The following is a 27,442-nucleotide window of genomic DNA, read 5'->3' on the forward strand; positions in this document are numbered from 1 at the left end:
AGCGTCAGCTGGAAAGAACTTTCAGGTGGCCATTCGACCTCAAAAGTTGGCCATTCAGCTGAACAGAAGGACTGCCATTTTCATCCTTAACAATTAGAGACAGGTTTTGCAGATCTCGGACCAATGGGCTAATGTTAAAGGAGTTGAGACAGACTATCCCATCGTGAGAGCAGGTAAATGACAGTATAGCACAGTTATACAACAAGACAAAAAGAAATACCACAGAGAGAATTCTCAGGCAATCAAAAATACAGAGTCGAGCTGTCCTGACAAACATGAATCTTCCGATCCACCCAGAAGGAATCTCCAAGCGTCCTTGGAGTCCCAGTCACCACCAGGACATCCCCCAGGGCTGTGTCCTGTGGCTCCTGGACTCGTCCATCAGCTACAGTTGGAAAGGAGCCAATGAGAGCTTATGCTCCTGCACTTGGTCTGCCTCCAACAGCCACGCAAACCAGAAACCAGCCTAAAACAGAAACAGAAACTACAGAGACCAGCCTAAAACAGAAACAGAAACTAGAGACCAGCCTAAAACAGAAACAGAAACTACAGAGATCAGCCTACAGAGACCAGACTAAAACAGAAACATCAACAGAAACAGAAACGCAACAGAGACAAACACGGACATTTGATCATACCCAAAGAGAGACAGGTTGGTTGAGACCTCCATTGCTAAATCTCGTTGGGGCCTCCAAATGTTGAGGCCGTCTGACAAATGGTGTGCTCAAGGAAGACTCTAAGTCATTCTCTCATGCAAACGCAAAGCGTTTATTATCCAGCATGCTGGGGCTCAACACAAACTGAGGTAAAGAGCCTTGGATCAAGATGTGAGGGCCTTTTATAGGCTTGTTAACCATCCGCAAAGGAGTTATTAACCGTCAACAAAAGGAGTTATTAACCGTTAAACAGAATATCTCCAGGATTTACAGGCTGTTAAGGGGTGGGGGGCAAAGGGAGGGAGGGATTGGCTTCCTTTTCATTACAGGCTGTTAAGGGGGGCTAAGGGAAGGATTGGCTTCCTTTTCACATGAAGATGCCTTTAAGTTCAATATTGTGGCATGTTCTGTGTACATTTTCCTCTATGTACCTAAAAGTTTCAGGTTTGATAACAGGTGTTTAATCCATTTTGATTTGACCTTTGTGCATCGTTTTAAATAAAGTTCTTTTTGTACGTGGATAACCAGTTTTCCCAAGACCACTTGTTAAAGAGGCTTTCCTTGCTCCACTGTGTATTTCTTGACCTTTATAAAGGATAATTGATCATATACTTTGGAGTGAGTGTTAGAATATTTACATCCACTCCATTAATCCGAGGGTCTATTTTTATAGTATCAAGCTGTTTTAATAATTATTACTTTGTAGTTATAGTTGAAGTTCAGAAAGTAAGGCCTCCTATTATTTTTCTCCATGGATTGTTTTAGATTTTTCTGGAATTTTATTGCTCCATATAAATTTCAAGAGTGTTTAAAATGCCACAGATATTCTTTTTTAAAATGCCACAGATATTCCTATAGAGATTGCATTAAATCTGTACATTGATTTGGGAAGTATTGCCATTTTAATGATGCTATTCTGCCCAATCCATGATCAGGGTATATGTCTCCATTTTTTTCTTTTATCGTATCTTGAAATAGAGTTTTGTAGTTTTCTTTGTATAGTTACTTTACTTCAATAGAGATGTAGACTCCAGATCTTTGATTATCTGAGGCATAATTGTAAATAAAATTGATTTTTAAAATATTTATTTCCTTTTCATTATTTTTAACTATAAAGGACATGGGATTTTACATGATAGTTTTGTAGCATGACAACTTACTATACCAATTTATTATTTTTATAGGCTTTTGATTTTCTAAATGTAGTATTATGTCATCTGAAAACAGTGAGATTGACCTTTTCTTTCGCTATCTACATGCCCTTAGTATATATTCCTTACCTTTTGTATGTTAAACCATGCTTGCATCTCTGGAGTGAATCTTACTTTGTCATGGTGTATAAACCTTTTGATGAGTTGTTGGATTCTGTTTGCTAGTACTGTTTTTGAAGTCTTGTATCTGTGTTAAACAAGAATATCCGCCTGTAATTTTATTTTTGTGGTATCTCTGTCTGTTCTTAATATCAGTATAATGCTAGCTTATAGAAAGTATTTGGAAAAGTTACTATTTCTTCAATTTCCTGAAGAGCCTGAAAAAGATTGGCAAACAGTACTAAAGGCTTGAAAGAATTCACTAGTGAATCTAGCAAGGCCTAAGCCTATAATGTTGGAAAGCCTTCACTTTACAATTTCAAATTCTTTCATCATGACAAGCATGTTCAAATATTCCAAAGAGTGCAAAATTTCAAAGGATAATCAGAGGTTACTTTGAGAAACTTTATGCCAGAAAACAAGGTAATCAGGCAAATATGGATAAATTACTGAACTCCTATAACCTCCCACAGTTAACCAAGATGATCTGGAATATCAGAATAAATTATTGAGAAAATTCAAATGGAAATAAAAAGGCATACCAAAACAAAGATCCAGGCCCATATGGATTCATTAGCAATTTATTTCAAACCCTTAAAGAGGACCTATTAGTTTCTTTCAGATAATTTAAGAAACAGAAACACTCCCAAATAGTTTCTATGAAGTTAGCATTACTTTGACACCAAAAACATACAGTGATCCCCACAAAAAGAGTAGTCCTTGATGAGCATAGATGCAAAGATCCTCAACAAAATTCCAGCAAATAGTATCCAACATCTCTTCAAGAAAGGTATGCAACATGGAAAAGTAGGGTTCATTCCACATTCTGAGAAGAATGTTTTTTTACAGATTCATACTTACCAGATTCATACTTACCAACAAAAATTAAAATCACAAACATATCAATAGATGCATAGAAAAGCATTTGATAAGGTTCAATATCCATTCATGACAAAAACTGTCAACAAGATTGGAATAGAAGGAACTTTTTCAATATAGTCAAGGCCATTTAACACAAGTCCATGGCAAATATTAAACTTCAATATGAATAAATTGACAGCTTTTCCTCTAAAATATAGCACAAGAAAAAAAGTCACATCTTTCTACCCTATTTAACATAGTACAGGAGCTACATGACAATCAGGCAAGAAAAAGAAATAAAAGGCATCCAGATAGAAAATGAATTTTCAATTTTCAAATGACATGTTAGTATATTTAGTTAGTATATGGAAATGTTGCACTGATGAAGGGGGTGTTCTCTATATGACTGAAACCCAACTACAATCATGTTTGTAATCAAATTATATAAATAAGTATATTCAAAAAGATAATACTCAAGTTTCTACCAAAAAGTTTCTAGAAACAATAGATTCCTATAGCAAAGTGTCAGGCTACAAAATTAGCATGCAAAAATAATTGGCCTATTTTTATATACAAATCATGATAGAGAAGAAGTACACATTAAAAAAACAATCCCATTTACAATAACACAGAAATTCAAGTGCCTTTGAGTTAATTTAACTAAAAAGATAAAGGACTTACATACAAAACCTTTAAAACACCACTTCAAGAAATGAAAGAGATTAAATGGAGACATATAACATGTTCATGGTTTGGGGTGATTCACATCATTAAAATGAAAATACTTTCTAAATTATGGTATACCATCTAAGGATACCCATGACATTCTTCAAGAAGTTTATCTTGTACTCTTGAATTTTATTTGAACAATAAATGCACACAAATATTTAAAGCAACTCTTAGGAAAAGAATATTCGTGGAATCACTTTCCCCAACTTCAGATTGTACTATGAGGCATTAGTCAGTGAAATAGCATGGCATTGGAATAAAGACAGCCCCTCAGATTAGTGAAATAAATTTGAGTATTCAGAGAATGATCCCAAGACATGCAATAAATTAATCTTTGATAAAGGGGTAAGAAATGTAAAATGAAGAAAAGGAAGACTCTTTAACATGTGGTGTTAGAAAAATTCGTCAGTCATATGCATGTACAGAGATAAAATAAAAATGAATTAAAAATCTTAGTATATACATTGGTATAATAATTGGTATATATAATTGGTATTTATACATTGGTATAAAAATCTTAGTATATACATTGGTATAATCTCCATGTCCATCCATGTATAGAACATTTTATGAATCATTTTTTCTAAAGGATGTAAGATGTACCACAATTACTGTTCTATTGTTGGGCACTGCGTAGCTTCCAGATTGGCTATTGTAAATAGTACTGTTATGAACATAGGAGTGTGAGACCTGAAACTATAAGGTACATAGAGGGGAACATAAACAAAATACTCCATGACAATTAGAGTAAAGGTATTTTCAAGAAGAAACACTATTGATCAAGCAAATATAAGTAAAGTTAAACACATAGGACTACATTAAACAGAGAAGCTTCTGAGAAAACAGTAACTAGAATACAAAAGCCACTCACAGAATGGGAAAAACTATTCACCCAATACTCATCAAATAAGTGGCTAATATCTAAGATATATATCTTAAGATATATATATCTTAAGATGGATAATATATATAGATATATATCTTAATATAGACAATATCTAAGATATATAAGGTATATCTTAGAATCAAACAAGAATCTAACAGCACCAAACAAGAATCTACATCAAAAAATGGGATGAAGATTACAACTGGGAGAGATGGAGGGGACCTGGAGCCTTTGCATGTATCTCTTTTCCTCTGTCTCCTGAACCTCTCCTGACATGGCCAAGAAGGGTCCAACAAAAACTTTCTCATAGAGGCGCCAAGGCAAAAGGCCAAGAAAGACTGAATGAGTGAAAACTGGCTACCAGAGGTATCTCTGCAGAAAGCAGGTGGAAGAGGTCTGTCTGCTGTGAGATTACCAACTGGGAGAAACGGAGAGGACCTCTTGCCTTTGTGTGTTTCTTTACTTTTCAGTCTGTGGAACCTCTCCAGAGAGGGCCAAGAAGAGTCCAGGAAAAACTCTCTCCTAGGGGCACTCAAGCTGAAAGGCCAAGAAAGACTGAGTGAGTAAAAATCAACTACCAGAGGTGCCCCTGCAGAAAGGTAGACACTTTGTCTGTGAAGGCACGGGGAAAGAGGGCTGCCCCTGCTGTGATATTTCCAACAGGGAGAGACAGAGGGGACTTGTCGCCTTTGTGTGTTTCTCTACTCTTCTGTCTCCTGAATCTCTCCTGAGAGCGCCAAGAAGGGCCCAGAAAAAATTCTCTCCTAGGGACACTCAAGCCGAAAGGCCAAGATAGACTGAATGAGTGAAAACCGGCTACCAGAGGTGCCCCTGCAGAAAGGCAGATCCTTTGTCTGTGAAAGCAAGCAGGAGGGGTCTACATCTGCTGTGAGATTACCAACTAGGAGAGACAGAGGGGGCCTGTCGGCTCTGTGTGTGGCTCTACTCTTCTGTCTCCTGAACCTCTCCTGAGAGGGCCAAAAAGGGCCCAGCAAAAACTGTCTCTAGAGCAGTGCTTCTCAATTATTTTCTGTCATGCTGGCACTTAAAGTATACCTCCATAAAATCAAGAGGATATAAATTTTGCAGGATACCTTCACAGACCACAAGGCTTTGAACTTAGATGTGAACTACAAAGAGACACAGAAGAAGAACTTTAACAACAGCCTGCTACTGAACAACCAGTGGGTCTGATATAAGAATAAATGACAATAAATACACAAACTATCAGAATCTATGGGACTCAGCAAAAACGGTAGTGAGAGGAAAATTTATAACTTTGCAAGCACACATCCGGAAGGAAAAGGGGGCATACCTGAAATGCCTAATGACACAGCTTATAAAATTAGAAAATGATCAATAAAAGGAACCAAAAATAAGGAGATAGAAGGAAATATCAAAGTTTAGAGCAGAAATCAAAGAAGTGGAAACCAAAAAACATTCTGAAAGATCATTGAAAGCAGAAGTTGGTTTTTTGAAAAAAATAAACAGGACTGATAGACCTTTGGCAAAACTCACAAAGAAAAAGAGAGAAAGCTGATAACCTGTGTTAGAAATGAAAAGGGGAAGATCAGTAACGATATTGCAGAGATTCAAAGGGTAATCAGACTACTTTGAGAAACTCTATGCCACCAAACATGAGAAACTGGAAGAAATGGATACATTTTTGGACTCTTATAACCTTCCACAGTTAAGTAAGGAGGATGTAGCATATTTAAACACCCCCATCACTATTGAGGAAATTAAAATGGTAATCAAATGCTTGTCCAAAAACAAAAGCCCAGGCCCAGATGGTTCCACTAATAAATTCTTTTAAACTTTGCAAGAATACCCACTACCACTCCTGGCCAGGTTCTTTCATGGAATTGAAAAAAAGGTGTATATTTCCATTTTTTTTTGATGAAGCCAACAGTCATCTTGATAACAAAACCAAACAGAAATGCTGTCAAAAAAGAAAATTACAGACCAATATCCCTGATGAACACAGATGCAAAGATCCTCAACAAAATCCTGGCAAATAGAATCCAATGCCTCAGGAAAATTATTTACTACTATCAAGTAGGTTTCATCCCATGAAAACAAGAATGGTTTAACATACATAAATCAATCAACATAATTCACATCAACAAGAAAAATAAAAATCACATGATCACATTAATAAATGCAGAGAAAGCATTTGATAAGGTCCAACACCCATTCTTGGATTAAAAAAAATCAGTCAGTAAAATGGGAATGAAAGGAACTTTTCTCAATATAATTAAGGCAGTCTGCCACAAGTCAATGGCAAAGATTATTCTCAATGGGGAAAAACTAAAATTCTTTCCTCTAAATTCTGGTACAACAAGGCTGTCCGCTCTCACCACTCCTCTTCAAAATAATACTGGAAGTACTTATAGCGATTATGAAAAAAAAAAAAGATATCAAGGGCATCCAGATAGGAAAGGAAGAAGTCAAGCTCTTATTGTTTGCAGATGACATGATACTTTGCTTAGAAAACCCTAAAGACTACCAAAAAGCCTCTAGAAACAGTAGATTCATATAGCAATGTGGCAGGCTAAATAATTAACACAAAAATCAATGATCTTTATATACACCAATAATGATAGGGAAGAAATGGACATTAAGAAAACAACCCCATTCAAATTAGTGCCACACAAACTCAAATATCTAGGAGGCAACTTGATGAAAGATGTCAAGAACCTATACAAAGAAAACTATAAAACCCTGCTTTGTGAAATAAAAGAAGACACGCTGAAATGGAAACACATAACCTGCTCATGGTTTGGCATGATTGACATCAGTAAAATGGCAATACTTTCCAAAGCCTTACAGATTTAATGTGATCCCTCTAAATATACCCAGGAAACACAAAACCACACCGAGAAATGCCCTCACACGCCTATATTTATAATAGTATTGTTTACAGTAGCCAAAATCTGGATGCTACCAATGCCCAACAATAAAACAGTAACTATGGTACATCTACACAATAGAAACCCTTGGAAAAAATGATTCATGAAATTTTCTATACATGGATGGACATGGATACTATAATGCTGAGTGAAATTGATCATTCTGGACAAGAACTGGTTGCTGAAAGGGAATGTACTGATATGCATTCCCAACCAATAACAATAATGCAAACCACAATGTCAGAAAGGAAGTGTGTGAGAGAGAGAAACAGAATGTTTGTCTGAGAGACAGGCAGAGGGTGGGATTGGTAAGGAAATGGGAGACAGAAAATTGAACTGGTGAAGCGCAGTGTACATTCTATGACTGAAGCCCAAATCTGAGTATTTCTGTAACCATAGTACTTAAATAAAATTTTAAAATTAAAAAAATAAAGTTGTACATGAGCCTTTGTAATATGGTCCGTTTCCATTGGCCGAGGAGGCTCCTTTTGGCATTTGTTGGCTTTGCTTCAGTTCTAAAGTATTCAAAATTGGTAACATTTGTATTTTCTCTGCACAATGAAAGTCCTAACTCTGATTTGGATTAGGTTTTATCTGTCAATAGCATCCTCAAAAACACAGTTTTCCTCATTTCTGTATGTAATTCAGTTAAATTTATGAGTAGTAAGAGACTGATGAATTGAAGAAATATTTATAAGAGGTTTGTGGACCAATGCTAATTCTCTACATATATGTCTTACTCCACAAGTAATTGTAATTTACCACACAAGATAAAGTGTTTATGTTTAGTTCATCTTTGGTTTCTAATTTAGGTAAATTTGAGTTTAATAATTGATAACAATATGTTTGCCAGGACTCCTGGCTGCAGTGAAAAATAAAACTAACTCAAATTCTTTAAAAAAGAAAAATAAATATCCAAAATAAAAGGTTGGAAAGGAAGGAATAGAAAATATAGAGGGGAAGAGAAAATCAACTATTACTTTATATCAAGATCCTTATTATGGCAACTGCCAGAATCCACTAAAATAATTTTAATTGATGGTATAACTTAAAATACACAGCTAGAACAAAATTTGTACATAGCTAAAGTAAAATACCTATGATAAATCTTTTCAGATAGGCAACCCTTGGGGACCAGGCAAACTCAACTTCATATTCTGTATGATTTGAAAACCCCATATATTTTTTAAAGAGAGTGTCTCTTTTCCAGTTTCTTACCAACTTCCAAAATAAGTTCATGAACAACTTATAACTCCCTCAAGATGAAAGACAGCATATCCTTAGTGTTTGTGGTCTTTCTGTTATCAAACTTCCTATGCAGGGAAAGAAATATCTAAATAAAAAGAAATTCAAAGTGTAGATGAAGTGCAAGGCAAAGAAGAGGAAAATTGTTACCTTTCTTAATTTCCTATTCTATTGAAAAAGAGTCAGAAAATAAGCCAGGGTTATGTCTTTTTTGTAGTTTTTTGAAGTCTATCCAAATGTGACTGAAAAGATCTTTATGTCACTCCAAGTCACATTTTGATAGTTTTTAAGAGCTATCAAAATCTCATTTACAAAGCTGGTGGTTATTTACGTTCTGCATCACTAAATCTAACAACAATAATAATAAACCACAAAAAAAGCCACTCCAATTTTCTCAAATCTTCTGGGATTTAAAAAGGAACAAAAAGATACTTTTGTGTTTGCTGTCTGGCGTGATTATGTGGTTAAAGCATTTTGATTTACAATTGCATCTTTGTCCTTGTAGAAATAGCCCCAGCAGCTGAACAACAGGAAATGGAAATGGATTAACCTTCCAACACTCCGCAAATAAGATACATTCTAGGAGCAGACTTCATTTTGGTTTAACGCAAAATCTCCACTTTCTATGAATACACAAAATTAAAGTGCTTTTACCCTTTTCCTTTTCTTTTGATCAGTCATGAAAAGGGAATTATCAGCTGTGCCTAAGCTTCCAATTTATTTTCTCTTTATGCATTTTGTATTATAAAGAATTTGAATCTGTTTGACCTGTTCCAGGAAATCTGAAGTAATCTTTGGTTCTTTTGTGAAATAAACTGCATTTAAACAATTGAGAGGCAAAAGTCATTCTGAAATGTAGTTTATGGACATAATGCAAATACAAACGTTTTTTTTAATGTTTAGGACTTAGTAGACCTGAATTATCTTTTTGCATATGAAAATATTAAGAGTACTAGGCTAATTACTCTAAACACTTATGGACATATTAATCACCCAGAGAAATTCATATATAGGTTTCTGGCCTACCTTCATAATTTCTGTCACTAGTGGGATCTGAGACATTTTATTATAAAAGGTACTCAAATCAACCAAAAAAAAAAAAGGTACTCAAATTATATTGCTGTTATTGGCCCAGAAACCCCACTCAAAACAATTTAGACTCTACTAATTTCTATGTGAAAGAAAATCATTCTTCTCCAGGAAAAATGATTTTTCAGATGTGATATTCCTATCTCATTATTGTCTCCATAATTCAGATGACTTTAGAAACTGATTCTTGATGGTAGGTTTGCTTACCTGATGATATTTTTGGGGCACCACTACACAGGTTCCCTTTTTTCCCTTGGTCTTGATTGCGGTGGTCGCTTAACTGGTAAAGCTTTCCAAGTACCACCAAGAAGATTTCACTGTCTGCCTCTTTCTTGATGGTAGGGGTTCATTGACCTGGCTATGCTTTCCAGGCACCTCAGCAATGTTTTGTGGTCAGTGCCAAGCAGTCATTTAAGAAGAATATCCCTTATCTTGAGAGGGTTTTGGGAACAGCCAAGAAAATTATGCTTTCTGATCAGTCCTTGTTTAAGGGGGTTACTTATTTGGCAATACTATCTGTACCACCAAGCAGATTATCCTTCCTCCTCTGTCCTTGGTGACAGGATTCACTTACCTGGTGAAGCTTTATGATACCTTCAAGCAATTTTCTGCCTTTGTCTTTGATGGTGGAGGTCACTTACCTGTAGATGCCTTCCGGGCACCACCAAAAAGATTCCCCTTTCTGCCTCAGTCCTTGTTGGAGTGGCTCACTTACCTAGTGATGCTTCCATGCACTGCACTGCAAATTCCCCTTTATGCCTCAATACTCGATGAAGGGGGTAACTTACCTGGCCATGCTTTCCAGGCACTGTCATACAGATTCCCCTTCATCCCTCAGTTCTTGATAAAGGGATGTTAACATGGTGACATTTTTCAGCACTGCCAAGTTGATTTCCCTTTCTGCCACAGTCCTTGATGGTAGGTCTCACTTATATACTACACTTTTCAGGTGCTTCCAAGCAGATGCTCCATTCGACATCAGGTTTGACGGTGGAGATCAATTACCTGGCAACACTTTCTGGGCCACACCAAGTAGATTCCTCTTTCACTGGCAAGCATATTCTTTCTGTCTTAGTCCTTGATAAAGGGGTCACTTACCTAGCAACACTTTCTGGGCACCATCAGGCTGATGCTCTTTCTGTCATAGTCCTTAATGGCAAAGGTCACTTACCTTGCAATGCTTTCTGGGAACTGCCAAGCAGGTTCCCCTTTCTGTCACAATTTATGGTGCCATGGGGAAGATTTTCAGGAGCCACGAAGCTGATTTCTCTTTCAGCGTCAGTCCTTGTTGGTGGGGGTCGCTGACTTGGTGAGGCCTTTTGGGTGCTGTTAAACAGATTCTCTTTCTGCCTCAGTCCATGAAGGTTGGGTGCACTTCCCAGGAACCACCAAGTAGATTCCTTTTTCTGCCTCCACCCTTGATGGCTGCTGTTGCTTAGCTGAGGATGCTTGATGGTGGGGGTTGCTTACCTGGCAAAGCTTTCTGGGCATTTTTAAGCAGATTTCCTTTTGTGCCTCAGTTCTTGATAAAGGGTATCACTTACTGGGTAATGCTTTCTGGGCACCATTAAGCATATTCCACTTTCTGCCTCAGTCATTTATGGCAAGTGTTGCTTACCTTGCAACACATAGGAGCCACCAAAATTCCTCTTCCTTCCTCAGTCCTTGATGTGAGGGTCACTTAACTTGCAATGCTTTTCAGATGCCACCAAGCAGATTACCCTTCCTGACTCAGTACCTGATGGCAGGGGTCATAACATTGCTGCTGACTAACTCTTGGTTTTCGGTTGAATTAGAGAACTTCTTTGAGTCCTCTTGAGGAGAGTAGATGCACAGGCAGCGAAATATGAAGAAATAAGACCACACGATGAATGTTTGGGAAAAACAGAATTCTAAATTTAATCTCCAAGCTAGGAGAGCTATAAGGGGTAAATGGTATGAGAAGAATGTTCAGAATGACAAAGAATACATACTTTCTGAGACACAGAAATATTATCAGTAGCCCTCTTGATATACATAACAATTCACCTGGCTCTGGTGAAAAGGACTATATTAAGAGTTCTGAATTACAGTCTAGGTTAAATAAAATCCACATCAGTTTCTCTTTAAGAAAGGAGATGCAATACTTAAGATGCAATGGACAATTCTATATATGGTAGCCACCTCTTACGGTCTGCACCACCACATTGCTTAGTGCTCTAGATGCAAAAACTATGTGTGTCCTAAAATGCTCAGCCACTGTCTAACCCTGAAACCTTCACTTAGCAAGGCCTACGCTCATCAGTGATGAAGTGCCTAGAAGTTGGAAAACCTTTCAATTCCAACGAATGGCCAATTATTTTTAATTTTAACTTATTTGTACTGTATCTATTCATTTTTCTTTTCTCTTTTATCTTTTGTTTTCTTTTTCTCTCACTCCTAATCTATTTCTAAACTAATTGTTTATCTTTACTTAATTCAATTATTTCTTAAAAGCTCAGACCCATCCTATGAGGTTCAGGCCTCTAACAACTTAAGAATAGTTCACTAATGTCTATATTTATGTGGGCATGAGTTTATAGACAGAGGACTCCCCTCTGAGTGCCAAACCTAATTGTTTATCTTTACTTAATTCAATTATTTCTTAAAAGCTCAGACCCATCCTATGAGGTTCAGGCCTCTAACAACTTAAGAATAGTTCACTAATGTCTATATTTATGTGGGCATGAGTTTATAGACAGAGGACTCCCCTCTGAGTGCCAAACCTAAGTTGTAAACAATTCATGCCTAAATTGTATATAGTCCCTGCTATATACTATTCCTCCTCCACCGTTCAGAAATCCTTCTATTTTTTCACCCCCAATCATAATCTGATATCCCTCCTTATTTATCTCTCTTCACTCTCAGTTCTTAACTCTTTAGATACTCAGACAAAAATCTTGCCTCAATAAGACATCACCCAGCTCCCAAAGTGAAAGGACATCCTCTCAGTCCCACATGTAGTGCCCCAGCAATAAACTACAACCAATATTCCTGCTGACTCATGCTGTGTGGCCCTTTTTATCAACCCCATCCAAATGTGGACTGTTGCATGATACTGGATTCAGCTCCAGAAGGAACCCCCAGCACAAGGACTCTATCTGATCTCTTTGTGCTGCAAATTTTTTATCAAACTCAACAGGACCATAGTGTATAATGAAAATGTGCCCTGGATTTTACACCCCACAAGAATATCTCAAAAGACAATGGGGAAGCCTATATTTCCTTTATATGTTTAATACTTCTATAATAATACCTTTGAGTCTGCTTATTCCCAAATGTAAGGTAGCCTCTTACATCAATGTATTTTTCTTCTATTTTTTTTTCTTTTTTGGTTTTTGGGCCACACCCGGCATTGCTCAGGGGTTACTCCTGGCAATCTGCTCAGAAATAGCTCCTGGCAGGCACGGGGGACCATATGGGACACTGGGATTTGAACCAACCACCTTTGTTCCTGGATCGGCTGCTTGCAAGGCAAACACTACTGTGCTATCTCTCCGGGCCCTCCAATTATTTTTTAATTTATTTTTATTTATTTCTTCTATTATATATATTCCTTTCTCTTTAACTTTACCTGTTTTGGTTCTGCTTGGTATGAAAACCTACACACAAAAAAGTCTTGCCTGGAATAAAAGCTCAGGTCAAAACCAGGGCATAGAGATTGTGTAACCTGATGTTCTTACCTCCAAATGCACCAGCAATATAACATGGCATCATTCCTTTTTGCAAAGGCATACTAAAAAAGGGGGGGAGATTTATGTATAGAAACAAGCTCTTATCTACTAGGGATAAGAACCTACACATTTTATAATACGGGGGCACCTCCCATCCTGAACATATGTCATGTGGACCGACCTTAAACTCCATGTGATCAGACAGAGACTGTCCAGTCTAGAGCCATAGAATGGACAGAGGTCCCTGCAACAGCACTAGGATCTAATGCCACTCTAGCATCAACTTGCACCAGTGTTGATATGAAATCCTGACAAGGAGATGGCAACAACTTGATCTAAGAGCAGGTTGTCCTATCACCTAACTATAAGATAAAATCAGAACACATCATCCTTTGATCTGTGCAAAAACCAAGATCGTTAACTACAGAAGACTGATCTTGACAACCATGACTGGGGAGAACTTATCCTGGGATCAATAAGAAAGACCCTAGCCTAGGATTTGGCCTAGGATTTTGTACAATAAACAAGATCTCTAATTTCAGAGATCTGATTTTGTCAACTATGGCAGCGCAGATTTTCTGGAAACATAATGAAGAACTCTATCCTAGACTCATCCTAGAATCTGTGCAAAAACCAATACCACCAATTACAGAAGACTGATTACAACAAAAGTGATGGAACAGAACTGCTAGAAATGTAAAGAAAGATGTTATCCTAGGCCTAATCCTATGACTTGTGCAAATACCAAGATCTCTAGTTAGAGGCCCAATTCTATCAGCCACAACTGAGCAAAAAGTTTCCTGGCACCATAAAATTTCCTTGGGGTGTGAAAAGGAGCATGTATGGAGCCTGTAGTTATTCCCATGACAGTATGCTTCAAGGGCAGAGAAATTCTGTATTTTTTAGGCCAAGGGACTTCCCTTTCTAATTTATCCAATATCTACTATGCCTATGCAAAACAAAACAAAACATAAACAAAACAAAAAAATTCCTTGCCACACCAGCCCTCCTTACTTTTTTCTTTTCTTTCTTTATTTTCTTTTTTCAGACTCATGGTTATTATTTGGTACTTGTATTTTGTTGCTGTGGTGCTTTTTTGTAGTTGCTGGTTTTGGTCTTTCATTTGATTTTTGTTTCTTTCTTCATTTTGTCTATTTGGTTGTTGTTGGTTTTGATTTTTGTGGGGTGTTTTTCTTCTTTTATTTTATATTTTTTGGGGTTTTTTTTTGGGGGGGCCACACCCGTTGATGCTCAGGAATTATTCCTGGCTAAGCGCTCAGAAATTGCCCCTGGCTTGGGCGGACCATATGGGACACCGGGGGATCAAATCTCGGTCCTTCCTTGGCTAGTGCTTGCAAGGCAGACACCTTACCTCTAGCGCCACCTCACCAGCCCCGTTTTTCTTCTTTTAAATTGATATTTATAACCTCTAGATGGACTCACCCTCCCCCCTTTTTTTTGTTTTTGTTTTTTTTTTTTTTTTGGTGTTTTGGCCATACCTGGTGACACTGAGGGGTTATTTTCCTGGCTATGCACTCAGAAATCACTCCTGGCTTGAGGGACCATATGGGATGCTGGGGGGTCAAATTCTGGTCCTAGGCTAGTGCAGGCAAGGCAGATGCCTTACCACTTGCACTGTCACTCAGGCCTCTCCTCCCATTTTTTGTTTGTTTGTTTTTTTATTTTTTGTTTTTGGTTTTTATCATTTTTTCATTTTCTTTTCTTTTTTATTTTCAAACAGAACCACATAAATTGAATCATCTTGTTCTACCTCATATATTGAGGGGGAAAATGGATGGAACCAGAATCAAACAGTTGTATGAACATTGAGTATAAATAAAAATTGATCAGACTTAAACACCAAACCCAAAGTCAATGACAACAGAATTGATACCCAATCTTCAACAAGCTATATACAGAAGGGAATAGTTATACTAACAGTCTGGAGGGCAAAGGAAGGGGATGCTAGAAACAGAGTTGGAGAAAGAACAGCACTGGTGGTGGGAATACCTCTGATCAATGTCACTATGTACCTTAACTATTACTGTGAAAGACTGTAATTCACATTTGTAACAATAAAAATTATTTAAAAAATAAAAGAAGAAATGAAAAAAAGAGTCCTGAGTTAAAAGAGAAAATGGTAGTTTTAACATCTCAAAAACAGATCCTGCCCAGCTAGTTTCAAAAGTAATATTTTTTTGGTGTAGCAAGGAGCTAAGCTTGCCTAACAGGTTTCCCATTTCTGCAGGGAGACTGGTTTTGTGTAATAGAAGTTGGTGAAAGACCCAGGCTGAGGAAATGCAGATTTTTATACCTACTAGCTCGGAGCTACATCCTAGCCAAGCCTTTTTGATGTAAATTTTGAGAGAGAAGAAAATTGTTTCTAAGAGAATTTAACCAAGGCTATATTTTAACCTGTAAATAAACATAACAGAAGAGATAATAGACCAAATGAATGTGAAGAAATATGTCAGTACCATAACATGAATCTCAAAAATATCACTATGGAATTCCACCAATTCTCCGTACAGGGCTATACTTCCCAGCAGACATTTTGGTTAAAATACCTTGGGGATAATTTGAAGCAGTTATCCGTGCTAAGAATATGGCATCCTAGCGAGCCTTCTGTCCATCCCCCTCATAGAAATATAGAAATTCTTATTGATCTATTAATGGTGCAACACTACATGGTGACTCATTCATGGCACCTCCAAGCAAATTTTTCCATTCTGCCTCAGTCTTTGAAGAGGGGATCACTTACCTGGCAAAGTTTTTACATGGGCCAAGCAGACTCCCTTTTTTGCCTCATTCATTGATTGTGGAGGATGGTTATAAGGAGATGTTTTCTAAGCACCATCACACAGATTTTTCTTTAGACTCATTCCTTTATGGCAAGAGCATTTTACTCTCAAGGTCTCCCAAAACCACCAACCATACTCTTTTTTCTCCCTCAGTCATTGTCAGCAGGAGTCACTCTTCCTGGCAACACTTTTTCAGATTCTAAGGAGCTGTTTCTCTTTTATACCTCAGACCTTGATGGTGGGGGTTGCTTACCTGGTAATGCTTTCTAGGCCCCACCAAGCATATTACCTTTTGTGCCGCATTTATTGAGTTTAATGAGAATCACAAAGCAGATTCCTTTTTCTACTTCAGTTCTTTTTGTTAGTGTCACTTAATTGGTGATACTTTACAGAAACCAAGTAGATTACCCTGTTTGACTCAGTACTTGATGGATTTTTTTACCTGGCAAAGCTTTTGAGGTATCACCAAGCAGATTCCCCTTTCTGTCCATGATGACAGAGGTCACTTACCTGAATATGCTTTCATTGAGTCTCCAGACAGTATTGAACTCAGTATTGAAATTAAGGTGCAGTTTACCATTATGCCTCAGGTCTTGATGGTGGATGTTGCCTACCTGGCAATGCTTTCTGGGCACTGCCAGACAGACTTCTCTTTTTGCCTGCATTCATTATGGTGTGAATCTCTTACTTGATGAAGCATTCTGAACACTGCCAAGCAGATTCCTTTTATTGTCTCAGTCCTTGATGTCAGGGGTACTTAGCTGGCAACATTTTCTGGGTGACATCAATCAGTTTCCCCTTTCTGCTAAGTCCTTGATATCAGAGTTCGCTTACCTGGCAAATTTTTCTGGGCATCACCAAGCTGATTTAGCTTTCTGCATCAGTCTTTGATGGTTGGGGGTTACTTAACTGGCAACTATATCCAGGTACCACCTAACATAATTTCCTTTCTGACTCAGTCCTTGATCTTGTGGGTCACTTATCTGGGTAGGCTTTCCAGGCACCAGAAAGCAGATTCTCTTTTCTGCCTCAGTCCTTTATGATGGGTATCTCTTACCTGGCTACATTTTCTGAACACAATCCCCTTTCTGTCTCAGTTCTTGATGTTGGGAGTCACTTAACTGTGAAATTTTAAGGGCTTTTAAAAGCAGATTCCCCTTTCTGCCTCAGTTTAAAGCATAGGTTGCTTACCTGGTGAAGCATCTGAGCACTGCCAAGCAGATCCCCCATTCTATCTCAGTCCATATTGGTGGGGCTCTCTTACCTGGTGACACCTTCCAGGTGCAGCCAAGTAGATTTTCCTTCCTGCATCAGTCACTGATGGCAGGATTTACTTACATACTTATACTTTCCAGGAACCACCAAGCAAATTCTATATTTGACCTCAGTCCTTAACTGTGGATATTGCTTATTTGGCAATGCTTTCCAGGTGCTGCCAGGTAGAGTCCCCTTTCTGTCTCAGTCATTTATGGCAAGGGTCACTTACCTGGTGAAGCTTACAGACACCAGCAAGCAGATTACCATTTCTGCCTCAGTTCTTTATGCAGGGGTGGCTTATCTAGTGATGTTTTTCAGGCAGTGCCAACCAGACTCCCCTTTCTGCCACATTCCTTGATTTTGGAGAACTTTTACCTGGAGATGCTTTTGGAGGAACAACAAGCAGATTCTACTTAGATGTCAGATGCCTCTCACACTTTCCAGGCACCACCAAGGATACTCCTCTTTATTCTTCAGTCCATGACGGTCTTTGCTTTCCAGGAAAAGCTTTCTGTTCATATCTAAGCTGATTCCCCTTTCTGCCTCCATCCTTGATAGTGAGGTTCATTTACCTGGCAATGCATTCTGGGCACCAACCACAGTGAATATTAAACTTTCTGCTTTTGTAGTGAGGGTTGATTACCTGGCAATGCTTTGGAGGCACTGCTATTCAGATTTCTCTTTTAATCTCAGACTTTGATGACAGGGTTCACTTACCTGGACACAAATTTTGAGCACCACCAAGGAGATTTCCTTTCTGCTTCAGTCCTTGATGGCAGTGGTCCCTTACCTAACAACAATTTTTTGGCAACACCTAGCAGCTTTCCCTTTCTGCCACAGTCCTTGATGGCAAGGTTCACTTACTGGTGAAGCTACCTTATCACCACCAAACAGACTCTCTATACTGGCTTATTCCTTAATAGCATTGATCATTTATATGGCCAGGTGCTGCCAAGATGATTCTCCTTTCTGCCTCAAATTGTGATGTCATGGGTCACTTACCGGGCAAAGTTTTCCAGGCTCTTTCAAGCAGAGTCCCCTATCAATCCTTGAGAGAAGGGGTCACTGACCTGGTGATGCATTCCCAGAACCTCCAAACAGATTCCCTTATCTGCCTCATTTTTTTTTTGATGGCATGTTTCACTTACCTAGTGATGCTTTCTATCTCCAGCAAGGAGGTTCCATTTTCTGGCTCATTCCTTGATGGTGGTGACTGCTGACCTGGCAAATTTTCCAGGTGCTGTAAACCATTCCCTTTTCTGCCTCAGTGTTTTTGTAAGGGGTCACTTACCTGGAGATACTTTCCTGCTTCACCAAGCACATTCCACTTTCAGCCTCAGTACTTGACTGTGGGGGTTACTTATATGGCTAACCTTTCTGGGCAATGCCAAGCAGAATCCATTTTCTGCCTCAATCCTTGATGGTGTGTGTCACTTATCTGGAGACACTTTCTGGGTGAGCAAAACAGATTTCCATGTCTGCCTCAGTGTTAATGTTAGGAGTCACTTACCTGGAGAAGCTTACCAAGCACTGCCAAGCAGATTCCTCTTGATAGCGGGGGTTGCTTAAATAGCAATGCTTTCCACGCACTGTCAAATATTCTCCCATTTCTGCCTCAATCCTTGATGATAGGAGTACTTACCTGGAAACATTTTCTAGGCAATACCAAGAGGAATTCTCTTTATGGCTCAGTCCTTGATATCAGAGTTCTCTTACTTGGTGACTATTTCCTTGTGCCACCAAGCAGATTTCCCTTGATTCTTCAGTCTTTGATGGCAGGCAGGCATCGCTAGCATGCACTCTTTCTTGGTTCTGCCAACCTAGGGATCTAGCTGGCAAGCTATTTCCCTTTCTTCCTCAGGTTTTTATAGTGGGGTCTCTTACCTGGGATGCTTTAAGGTCGCTGCCAAGCAGATTCTCTTTCTGATTCAGTCCTTATTAAAGGGAATTACTTACTTTGCAATGTTTTGGGGCAATTCCAAGTAGATTCACATTTCAGTCGCAGTCTTTAATAACAGGAGCCGCTTAACTTGCAAGTCTTACTGTGCGTTGCCAGGCATATTCCTTTTTCTGCCTCAGAATTTATGGTGTAGATTTGCTTACCTGGTGAGGCTTTTCAGGCACTGCAAAGAATATTTCTTTTTCTTCTTCAGTACTTTTTGGTGAGTGTTGCTTGCTTAATTGCAACACCAAGCAGATTCTTCTTTCTGCTTTAGTCCTTAATGGTATTATTATTTAACTGGTGAAACTTTCTAGGCTCCACTAAACAGATTATCCTTTCAGTTTCAGTCCTTGATAACAGGACTCACTTACCTGGAAATGATTTTAGGGTGCAGCCATGATAATTTTTCTTTCTGCCTTAGTCATTGATGTTAGGACTCACTAACATGACAATTTTCTGTGTATTACAAGTAGATTTTCCTGCTGTCTCAATTTTTGATGGCAGGATCCCAAATTTGGTGAACCTCTTCTTGAACCAACAAGAAAATTTCCATTTCTGCCTCATTTCTTGAAGGCAATTTCTTGAAGGTGATGCTATCAGGACACCACCAAGCAAAACCCCTTTCTTCCTCAGTCCTTAAAGATTGGAGTCACAAAATGAGTGATGCTTTCAGAATGCTGACAAACAGATTTTTCTTTACTCTTCATCTGGGAGGACTTTTACAGATATGCCCTGCAGCCAAAGCAGTGCTGGAAGGCAGCTAACGATGCTGGATACATTAATGAAAAGATGACACCTATCAAGGTGAAGATGAGAAAATGAAAAGAGACCATGCAAGGGATGAGCATGCATGACCCCAGATGACACTGAAGAAGATAGAAAACTCCCTACAGTTTTAATGAAAGAAGGGACAGTCACTGGAGGCAATGCTTAAGGGGTATCACATGGTGCTGGAGCCTTAATTGTACCCAGTGAACACACAGTCAAGAAGCACTGGCGTGGGTGCTGGGGTGGTAAGCTACTTTTATCTGGCTGTTACCTCACCATCATGGGTATCAGTTCCATCTCTGCTATCACAAAGTCCTTGAAAGAAGCAGGCTGATGCTTCAGAAATAAAAAAGGATGCATGGAAATGGAGACACATACCTGCTCATGGATTGGCAGAATTAACATCATTAAAAAGGCAATACTGGGGCTGGACCAGTAGCACAAGCGGTTAGGCATCTGCCTTGCCCACACTAGCCTAGGATAGACTGTAATCCTCCATCATCCAATATGGTCCCCTAAACCAGGAGCGATTTCTGAGGGCCTAGCCAGGAGTACCCCTGAGCTGATATCACCAGTGTGGCAAAAAAGAGAAAAGAAAAAAAAAAACATAAAAAGGCAATACTCCCCAAGGCATTGTACAGATTTAATGCAATTTCTCTAAGGATATCCATGACATTCTTCAAATAAGTGAATCTAACACTCCTAAAATTCATCTGGAACAATAAAAACTCTTGAATAGCTAGAGCAACCCTGGAAAAAGGAATATGGGAGGCACCACTTTCCCCAATTTTAAACTGTATTACAAAGCTATAGTCATAAAGACAGACTCTCAGATCAGTGGAATAGAAGAGTAATTAGAGAATGCTCCCCAGATATACAATCAATTAATCTTTAATAAAGAGGCAGTAAATGCAAATGGAGCAAGGAAAGACTCTTTAAAAGTGATGTTGGGACAACTGGTCAGCCACTTGCCAAAAAAAATAACTCAGACCTCTAACATCCTGCCCAAAGGTCAAATGCAAATGGATTAAAGACCTTTATCAGACCTGAAATCATAAGGTATATAGAACAACATACAGGTAAAACACTCTATGATATTGAAACAAAAGGCATCTTCAAGGAAGAAACAGCTCTCTAAACAAGTCAAAACAGAGATACACAAATGGGAGTATTTTAAGCCGAGAAGCTTCTGCACCTCAAAGGAAATAATGCCTAGGATACAAAAGCCAACCACAGAATGGGAGAAGCTATTTACCTTATACCCATCAGATAAGGGGCTAATTTCAAGGATATAAAAGATACTGACAGAACTCAACAAGAAAAATATCTAACCCCATCAAAAATGGGGAGAATACATGAACAATTTATCAAAAAAGAAATATAAATGGCCAAAAGACACATGAAAAAATGCTCTTAATCACTAATCATCAGGAAGATGTAAATCAAAACAAGTATGAGGTATCATTTCACACCACAGAGACTGGCACAGAACAAGAACAATCAGTGCTGGTGAGGATGTGGAGAGAAAGGAACTTTCATTCACTGCTGGTGGGAATGCAGACTAGTCCAGCCCTTAAGAAAACGTTATGGAGATTTCACACCAAAAAAAAAAACTAAAAGTTGAGCTCCCATTTGATTCAGCAACACCACTTCTAGGGACTTACTCTAGGAACTCAAAAACGCAATAGAAAATACCTTTGCACACCAGTATTCATTGCAGCGCTATTTACAATAACCAGATTCTGGAAACAACCAAGATACCCTTTAACAAATGAATAGCTAAAATGGTATATATACACGATGGAATATTATGCAGCTGTCAAAAGAGATGAAGTCATGAAGTTTTCCTATGCATGGTTGTACATGGAATCTATTATGCTGAGTGAAATAAGTCAGAGGGAGAGAGAGACACATAATAGTCTCACTCATCTATGGGTTATAAGAAAAATAAAATAATTCCTAGAGATGAGGGCTGGAAGGACTGGCTCAAGTTATTAAACTCACTACAAAGAGTGATGAGTGCAGTTAGAGAAATAACTACACTGAGAACTAGCATGACAATGTCAGTGAGTGAGGGATATTGAAAGCCGATCTCAAATACAAGAGAGGGGGGGGAATGGGGGCATCATGATATGAAGGTTGCATTGGTGAAGGGGGGTATTATTTTTATGACTGAAACCCAATTACAATCATGTTTGGAATCACAGTGTTTAAATAAAAGTATTTTTTTAATTTAAGAAAAAATAACACATCACTAATCGTCAGAGTGATGCAAATCAAAACAACAGTGAGGCACTATCTCACACCTCAGAGACTGGCACACATAAAAAAGAATAAGAACAATCAGTGCTGGCAGGGATGTTGAGAGAAAGCAACTCTTATTCACTGCTGGTTGGAATGCTGTCTAATACAGCCTTTATGGAAAACAATTCGGAGATTCCTCAAAAAACTGGAAATTGAGCTCCCATATGTTCCAGCTACACCTCTCCTAGGGATATACCCTAGGAACAAAAATACAATTCAAAAATTCCATTCCTCACACCAATATTCATTGCAGTGCTATTTACAATAGCCAGACTCTGGAAACAACCAAGATGCCCTTCAACAGATGAATGGCTAAAGAAACTGTCATATGCACAATAGAATATTATGCAGCCATCAGGAGTCATAAAATTTTCCTATATGTGGATGTACATGGAATCTATTATGTTGAGTGAAATAAGTCAGAGGGAGAGAAATAAAAACAGAATAGTATCACTTACCTATGGGTATTAAGAAACATAAAAGATATTTTTGTAATAAGGCCCAGAGACAATAGAGTTAAAGGCTGGAAGGGCTGGAGGACCGGCTTACAATTTGAAGTTCACCACAAAGAGTGATGAATACTTTTAGGGAAATAACTACACTAACAACCACCATGACAATGTTAAAGAATGAGAGAAGTAGAATGCCTGTCTCAAATACAGAGAGGGGTGGGGGACGATGGGAGCATTGGTGATGGGAATGTCATACTGGTGAAGGGGGTAAGAATACTTATGACTGAAACCCAAATACAAACATGCTTGTAATCATGGTGCTTATTTTTATTAAAAAATACAAATAAATAAATAAAAAGTACACATGTACTTATAAAAAAAAAAAGCAGGCTGAGTCTCAAGGACATGGATCTGGTGGAGGTCACTGAAGATTTTACTCCCCAATCTTGGGTGTTCAAAAGAGTCTGGACCTTGATCCATGTAAGACTAATGTAAATGGAGGTGCCATCACCTTAGGCCACCCATTGGGAGGATCCTGATCCAGAATCAATGTGTGGTCCATGAGTTAAGGAATCAAGGCAAGAAGTATATGATGGGTTCTGCCAGTATTGGAGGTGTCCAGGGCATCACCATCATCATTAAGTGCACAGCCTGAGTGAGGAGCATGAGCAGCAGCCACTCACTGAGCTGAGCCAGTCCGCAGAAACTGGGAACCATCAGTGCAGCATAGCCCTGGCCAGCCCCCATCTCTACCCAATAAGATATCAAGCTTGCACAGGGTTATAGGACAGAGAACCATCTCCCTGAGTACAAGTAAAATGTCTTTAATAATTTAGGCCTGCAGAAAGGGGACCTGGAAAAGGGATGCTTCCTTATCATATGCCTTAGGAAATAAAATAAATAGCACCTTAACTTGAAAAAAAAGTGGGAGTCCCTTAACTTGGTACATGTTCCAGGTGCCAGCAAGCAGATCCCCTTTTGCCGCCATCCTTATGGCAGGATTTAAGTGGCGATGCATTCTGAGTACTGCAAGCATATTTACATTTAAACCTTAGTCCATTATGGTGGAAGTTGCTTACCTGGTGACTCTTCCGGGAACCACAAAGCAAATACCCCTTTCTGCCTCAATCTTGAGGGCAGGTGTCCCCTATCTGGCAAAGCTTTCTGACGCTGACAAGTGGATTACCCTTACGGCTCATATCTTGATGGCAGTGGTAACTTGCCTGGAGAGCTTTCCAGATGCCACTTAAAAGATTCCAATTTCTGCCTCAGTCCTTCATAGCAGTGGTTGTTCATCTGGAGAGGCTTTCCTGGCTTTGCTAAGCAGATTCCCCTTTTGACCTCAATCTTTGAGGCCACCACCTATCTGGAGGTGCTTTCTGGGCAATGTGAAGCAGACTCGACTTTCTGCTTTAATCCTTGATAACATGGGTTGTTTAACTAGAGACACTTCCTGGGCCTGCATAACTGATTCCAGTTCTGCTTCAGTCTTGATGGTGGGGGTTACTTACCTAGAAAACTTTCCAGGTGCCACCAAGCTGTTTTTCCTTTCTGCCTCATTGATAATGGAAGGTCACTTACATGGCGACACTTTATAGGCAATACCAAGCATATTCCTTTTTCTGCCTCAGTCCTTGATGGTGAGATTCCAGTCTGGTGAAGCTTGAAACCACCAAGAAGATACCTCTTTCTGCCTCCATTGTTATTGGCAGGGATCACTTATTGGCAATGCTTTCCAGGCACCAAGAAACAGAATCCACTTTTGCCTCAATCCTTATTGGCAGAGGTCGCTTAGGTTTGTATGTGTTCTGGGCAATGGGAAGCAACTCCCTTTTCGCCTTAGTCCTTGTTGGTGGGGTCACTTAACTGGCGATGTTTTCCAGGTATCTACAAGCAGAAATCCTTTTGTACCTCAGTGGGTGACTCTACCTGGTGATGCTTTTTGGCACAGACAAGATTTACCTTTCTAGATCAGTCCTTGAAGGTAATGATCTCTTAGCTGGCAAATTTTTCAGGCATGCCAAAAAAGATTCACCTTTCTGCCTCAGTCCTTGATGGTGAGATCTTTTGCTTGATGAAGCTTTCTGGGCATCACTAAATAGATTTCCCTTTCTGATTCAGTCCTTGATGATGATCCCCTAACCTGGCGAAGCTTTCCTAAAACTTCCAAGCAGATTGCCTTTTTGCATTAGTCATTGAAGGCATGGGTCTCTTACTAGTGACACGTTTGAGGCATCACCAAGTAGAATCCCCTTTCTGCCTCAGAATTTGAAAGTGGGGTTGTTTACCTGGTAACACTTTTCTAGGGCTTTCAAGCAGATTCCTCTTTCTCAGTCCTTGATATTTGGATTGCTTAACTGGCAATGCATTCTGTGTACCTCCAAGTAGATTCCATTTTATGCTTTAGCCCTTGAATGTAGGTCACTTACTTAGTGACCTTTCCAGACACCACCAAGCATATTTCCTGTTTGGCTCAGTTCGTGATGATGAGGGTTGCTTGCCTGATGATGCTTTTAGGTGCTGCCAAACAGGCTCTCCCTTATGCCTCAATCTTTGGTGACAGAGATACTTACCTGGCAACTTTTCCTGGCAATGACAAACAGAATTCCCTTGTTGCCTCAGTCATTTATATTAGAGGTCACTTACCTAGCAAAGTTTTCTGTGTGCCACAAGCACATTCCCTTTCTGCATCAAATCTTGGTAGGATGGGTGCCTTATCTGGCAACTCTTTCTGGGCACCACCAAACTTTGATATTTTATTCTGCCTTAATCCATAATATCAGGGGTACATACCTGGAAATATTTTTAGGGTTAGAACTCTCATTTTGCCTCAGTAATTGACAATGGAGGTATCTTATTTGATGGTTTTCTATGTGACATCAAGTAGATTTTTCTTTCTGCTTCTGTTCTTGATGGTGGGCATAGCTTTCCTGGTGTCTCTTTCCATGCACCATCAAGCATGGAAAAAGAAACTTTATTTTTTGATGGTGTGAGTCACATACCTGCCAATACTATTCAGGCACCACAAAGTAGATTCTCCTTTCTGATTCAGAGTTTGATAGCGGGGTCATTTACCTGGTGACCTTTTCAGGCATCACCAATCAGATTCCTCTTTCTGTCTCAGTCCTTGATGTCAGAAGTCACTTGTTAAAGTTTTCTGGATCCACCAAGCAGATTTCTCTTTCTGCCTCAGTCCTTGATGGGGATACTTAACATGCAATGCTTTCTTGGGTATCCCAAGCAGATTTCCCTTTAAGACATAGTTGTTGATGGTGGGGATTGCTTACCTAGCTCTACTTTCTGTGTGCTGCCAATATATTCCCCTTCCTGCCTCAGTTTATGTTGGAAATAGCTTAGTTGGTAATGCTTATAGGGCACCTCCAAGCATATGCTTTCTCTGTCTCAGTCCTTCATGGTGGGGGTAGGTTAAATGGTAATACTTTCTGAACACTTTGACATATATTTTTTTCTTCCTCAGTTCTTTATGCAGAGATCACTTGTCTTGGGCTGTTTTCAGGTAACACCAACCAGAGTCCGCTTTCTGCCTTGGACCTTGACAATGGTGCTCTCTTATCTGAAGATGCTTTTCTGGCATCACCACACAGATTCCACTTTAGCCTCAGTTCTTGATGGTGGTCTCTTACCTCTCATGATTTACAGGCACCATAGAGCATATTCCTCTTTCTTGTTGGAATGTTCACTCTACCTGGCTATGCTTTTTTGGGTGCTACTATCTGAGTCCCATTTCTGCCTCAGTCCTTGAGAGCACGGATCACTTAGATGGTGATGCATTCCAGGTATCAAATTTGCCTTTCTACCTCAGGCCTTGAGGACAGGGTTCACTTTCCTGGCAATGCTTTGACAGCAATGATAAACAGATTTCCATTCTGCCTCAGCCCTTATGGCATGGGTCGCTTATCTAGCAACGCTTTCAGAATACAACTATGCAGATTCCCCTTTTTGCCTCAGTCCTCGTTGGGTTTATGTATCTTGCGATACTTTCCGGATAACAAGAAGATTCCCCTTTTAAACTAAGTTCTTGACAGCAGAAGCTGCTTAATTTGTGTTCCTTTCTAGGTATCACAAAGCAGATTCCTCTTCCTGTCTCAGAGTTTATGACAAAAGTTGCTTATCTGGCAAGGCTGTCCAGGCACCACCAAATAGATTCCTTTCTACTTAAGTCCTTTTTTGCAAGTGTCACTTGGCAATGATTTCCCGGGACCTTCAAGCAGATTGCCCTTTCTGCCACAGTCCATGATGGCAGTATTCACTTATCTGACAATGTTTATGGGTGCTGCCAAGCAGAAATCACTTTCTGCCTCAGTCCTTGATGATAGAATTTCTTTACCTGGTGACTCTGAGCACCACTAACCAGATTCCTATTACTGCCTCATCCTTGCTAGCAGGGTTACTTATCTGGTGCACTTTCCAGGCATGGCTAAACAGATTTCCATTTCTGCTTTATTCCTTGATTTTGGGATTCCTTACATGATGACACTTTCTGAGCATTCCCTATTCCATTCAGTCCTTGATAGCAA

The 27,442-nt window shown here is 39.2% G+C and overlaps 1 protein-coding gene and 1 pseudogene across 1 annotated transcript in view; both read left to right on the plus strand.

Annotated features, from left to right (window-relative positions):
- The window catches only part of DNAH9 (dynein axonemal heavy chain 9), a 704,007-nt gene that overhangs the window by 442,774 nt on the left and 233,791 nt on the right, over window positions 1-27,442 (plus strand). The window lies entirely within an intron of this gene.
- On the plus strand, window positions 406-23,559 carry LOC126013611 (3-ketoacyl-CoA thiolase, mitochondrial-like; annotated as a pseudogene).

Source organism: Suncus etruscus, chromosome 7 (genome assembly GCF_024139225.1).
Source record: "Suncus etruscus isolate mSunEtr1 chromosome 7, mSunEtr1.pri.cur, whole genome shotgun sequence".
In the NCBI taxonomy this organism is placed as follows: Eukaryota; Metazoa; Chordata; class Mammalia; order Eulipotyphla; family Soricidae; genus Suncus; species Suncus etruscus.